The 4,543-nt window shown below is 30.1% G+C and overlaps 1 long non-coding RNA gene across 1 annotated transcript; it reads left to right on the top strand.

Moving 5' to 3' along the window:
• Window positions 1-1,337: 1,337 nt before the first annotated feature.
• On the top strand, window positions 1,338-4,230 carry LOC123015164. The gene is made up of 5 exons (XR_006413365.1): window positions 1,338-3,342; window positions 3,406-3,501; window positions 3,607-3,837; window positions 3,898-4,060; window positions 4,110-4,230. It is a non-coding gene; the product is annotated as an uncharacterized LOC123015164 (long non-coding RNA).
• The last annotated feature ends 313 nt before the right edge of the window (window positions 4,231-4,543 follow it).

Raw genomic sequence — 4,543 nt, 5'->3', positions numbered from 1 at the left:
GAAAATTTCAAAGCACTACGGTGGAAGAGAGCCACTAGCAAACTGCAGAGTCAAAAAGTAAACAAGTTATAAAATTGTACGTTTTCAATATATAAGTCCCTACCACCACCCTAAAATTTAGCAAAACCCACCACTAAACCTTGTTTTTCAAAATTTTCTGGAACTGGGTTGGTATAAGCACTTGGTTTATCTGGGCATAATGACTAATAATGAACCATTTTGGATTTTACTCGTTTTAGGTGAAGCAAAAAATGTTTCTCCTTTCCATTTTTGGCGTAAAATGAAAGATAATTTTTTTTTTATTTATTAATTAAATAATGATAGTTTTTGTTAAAAATGACTTTGTTTTTTATCTTAAAGCTGTTTCTTTGAGTTGCTATTTATCAACATTACGTTTTTCCCACACATTTTTTTATTTAACTCGCAAAAACTCATTTTTCAAAGTGACATTATTGTCAAAAAATTAAAACCGCCAATGTGATGGGATTTAAAAAACAGAGAAAAATTATTCCAAAATCAAGAGAAAAATGAACTTTTCTTTCTACTGAGCTAGAATCTGAATCTCTGAAATAAGAGAAACTCATCGATGGTGAAATTCTGTTTGTTTACATTATTTCCATTTTATGACTAAAGGGACCAGGCACCCCGTAGAGAAGGTCGGATGATTGACAGCTGCCACAGAATAAAACTCTAAATAGAGTATGCAACTTACAGTACACCAAATCTGAACAGTACATTCGGTACCCTAGAGCCTTAAGAGACGAAAATCGTCCACACGTTGAAGCCGCCCAGGATCAAAGGCTTCAATTGTATGGTAATCTTATCGAGGGAGCCAAAATTCCCATATTTTGTCACCCGGACGTTGTCCTCCGCCAACACCACCTAAGACCCAGTCTACCCCGCCGTTTCCGGAACCCTTGGGAGGTCGCTCGTTAACACCCGGAGCACCCGGAGCAATACGGTCAGGGAAATTTTACCTGTAAGTGCGGACACGCCGGAACGTTCGAGTTACCGTTTTTTTCCTTCCTTCATCTTTAGTTGTTTTGTTGTTTTCCTGGATTAGTGTCGCTTCACGACCGTAGTCTTAATATTCTTTAATGTACATTGTGTAAGATTTAATAAGCTGGTCTTTGTGAATCGTCTCTGAACAGACCGGCCGTTATTCCTTCTTATTTTTTCTCTGGCCAAAACATAGATCTATGCGTTTGCGGCAGACAAATTATATAGCGTGATAGTCCCTAATTAATTCATTTTGCTAGTAACTTTGTTTTCTGTTCAGCGGTGACATTTTAGATTTTCAATTTTTTTAATAATTTCATCATTAATTTAATTTTGATTTTAAAACTATATTTTTTTTTATTATTAAACTTAGTTTTCGAGATAACGTTTTTTTCTTTCTTTTTTTTTTTTGTTTTTCTTGGTATTTTCTTCCCCTCCCCACGCCCAATCCGAGAGCCGGCTGGCACCAACGTGTGTTGCCGAAATTAGGTAACAATGCATCTAGTGTGTTTAGGTGTAATGAAACGGTTAATTACTTTTTGGGTAAAAGGAAATAGAGCTGTAAGAATTATGACTCAAATATAACTAAAGTTTGCGGACATTTGTCAACATTTAGATCTTGCATACCGACAGAATTTGCTCGGCTTCCACGATCAATTTTAGATATTAATCGATGGAAAGCAACTGAATTAAGACAGTTTCTGTTATACACTGGTCCTATTGTGTTAAAGGGAAATTTAAGTTCCCGTGAATTTGATCATTTCTTAAGCCTTCACTGTGCTATAAGAATTTTAATCGATGAAAATTTGTGTCACAAATATAATGATTTTGCTAAAACATTATTAGAGTTTTTTATAGAAAATTTTGGTGACCTTTATGGTGCTGAATTCGTGAATCACAACGTTCATAATTTAATTCATTTACCAAACGAAGTAAAAAAAAATGGTGTTTTGGACAATTTTAGTTCATTTAAATTTGAAAACACTATGTATGAAATAAAGCTACATTTAAAAACCTCAAATAAAGCTCTCAAACAATTAATTAATAGAGTTGATCAAATCAGAACGCATAGTAAAGCAGAGGAGCCAGTTAAATTTCCTCAACTTAAAAGGCAAAGATTAGTTTTTATTAGTACAAAGAAATTCAAAAATAAGTGACAAAATCTTTTTGCACTGTTATGCATTTGATAAGATTCAACCATATTTTGATCTACCGTGCAAATCAACAATATTTCATAATGGTATTTCAAAGAATGTGAATAACGTACTTGACAAAGTAGAAGTAACTCAAGTTATTGGCAAATGTATACGTTACAAAGATTACATTACAATGAGTTTTATTGTTATAATAATAAACAAAACAAATTTTTAAACAATGGTATTATAATGTTTAAAATTAAAACCTAAAAAGTAAATTAAATGACAGTTTGGTAATGCATGGCTCATATTATAACACTATAAACAACCTAATAATCAGAATTAACAAAATATAATCTTTCTTACCTATCGGTGTAAACAACAGTAAAAAATTAAAATTATTATGGACTTATTTTAAACTCGAACAAGTATGTCAACATAATTTTATTATTATATTTGATAAACTAATATTTTCCCCATAAAATCATTACCAAAAGTTTGGACAACTTGTCAGCCGATATTATAAATTTCGATTAAATTTTAATAATAATTTTAATAATAAGACATTTAGACAAAAATTGTTTTGAATGTGTATGTGTAATTTCAAAATTGGCCGTTGTTAAGGTAATTAAGAACACAATTCTTACTTATACAAAAATTTCATTTGTTTTTTAGGCGTTGTACACTTTAGCCCATTTTAAAGACCAATTCTATTCTGCCGTCCCATCGTCTTGGCTTGTCGAAGAGAAGGATAGTTTTTATTGTTACTGGCCAGTTAATAAAAAAAATGTTCGTAATTTAATTATTCGAAATTCTAAACCAGGTGCCGACTGGCAGCTGCATGAAGTTTCAGTTTTAAAACAATTTAGTAAATAGACATAAATTTGATATACTTATTCCTATTTAATAATCATTATCATTATAACTAGACACCTACGAAGAAGCCTTAGAAAAAGAGAAGTATTTTACCAGCAGCGGATTATCAACATCTTCAGAAGCAGATGAAATTATAAGAAGGAAAAAATATAAAAGAAAAACTAAGACTTTTAAAGTAGCAAATGGCGGAGATTTGCCTGAATTAATTGAAGAAATTGATAAATTTCTTTAACAATATACTATCCCTTATTCTAAAAGATTGCTCTTTTATTAACAGTTGACTCTTCTACACAAAATACAGACCACGATGGGATTATAAATTTACGTCAAGGTATTGTCAAACTTATTTCTTTATTTATATAATTATTAATCTTTATTTTGTGTTATAATTTAGTTATTATTGAATTATTGACGGAAAACAATTTGCCAGAGATCGCCAACAGTTTGTCACATGATGATCAAAATTCGTCAAAACAAGGTACAGGTACAGGTAATATACAATACTGTGATTTTTTTTCAAAACTTCCTAAACAAACTATACATATTATTTAACTTATTTTTCCAAAAATTTAGTAATTAATATAAAAAATTTTAGATCAAAATTGTGTACCTGCCAAAAAAAAAAACAATGGAGGAGTGCTTCTTAGAAATAAAAAATGAATTGGCAATTATTTCTGTAAGATTGCATAACATCGAGGTAAAACTTGAAGCAAATAGCTTGGCTGATAATCAAGTGACACTTCCAAAAATGCCACTGGAAAACATAAGAGAAATGGTTTTCTTTGAGGACACTCTTGAAAAGGATCACGATGTGACTAAAGTTTTTGTAAGTATCTAAGACACTTTTAAATCGACTGCTATCTAACAACAAAAATTTAATTTTTAGCTGGAAAGAATGACATATATAGGCGGCTATAATGAAAGAAACTGTATTAACAGATGTCTTCAAAACTACATTACAATTTATGTCGCCACATTTTGTTAGTTGGACAGGACAAAAAAATAATATTAAAATGTCTGGTTTATAAAGTCAATGTTAATTATAAAAGGTAATACTTCAAAAAGCGTGTATTTTTAGAACTAATATTCTATTTTTAGATGCACTAAAGTCTAATTATAAGACAATGACAAACAGAAGTTTCCAAAATGGGGTAATGGAGTGGCTGAAACATGCAAATCAGCGCAATTTGCGAGAAAAACAACACGTAATGAAATCGCCTGAAGTTAGAGTTACCTTTAAAATTTAAAACTCTCTGTTACAGGAAACTCATGATTTAGCTTAATTGTTAAGCAATTTGTAATAATATTAATAAATAATGTTATATTTAGATAATGTCTAATTAAATTATAGGTAATTAGGTTATTTAATTTAAAATTTATGTTTATTTAGCTAATTTATTTTTTGAATTTTTATGCTAGAAATAAATTGACAATATTTAAAAACATGATTTCAGTCATTTTTCTCCAACCTTTTCAAAAAAAAAATAATTATTTAATAGTGTTAAATAAATAACAATCCAAAATAAAAGCAA

Source organism: Tribolium madens, unplaced genomic scaffold (assembly GCF_015345945.1).
Source record: "Tribolium madens isolate multiple individuals breed KSU strain unplaced genomic scaffold, Tmad_KSU_1.1 Scaffold_19;HRSCAF=116;Tcas5.2_LG9, whole genome shotgun sequence".
NCBI lineage: Eukaryota > Metazoa > Arthropoda > Insecta > Coleoptera > Tenebrionidae > Tribolium > Tribolium madens.
The sequence above is the reverse complement of the archived record's forward strand: the minus strand, read 5'-3'. Positions and strand labels throughout refer to the sequence as shown.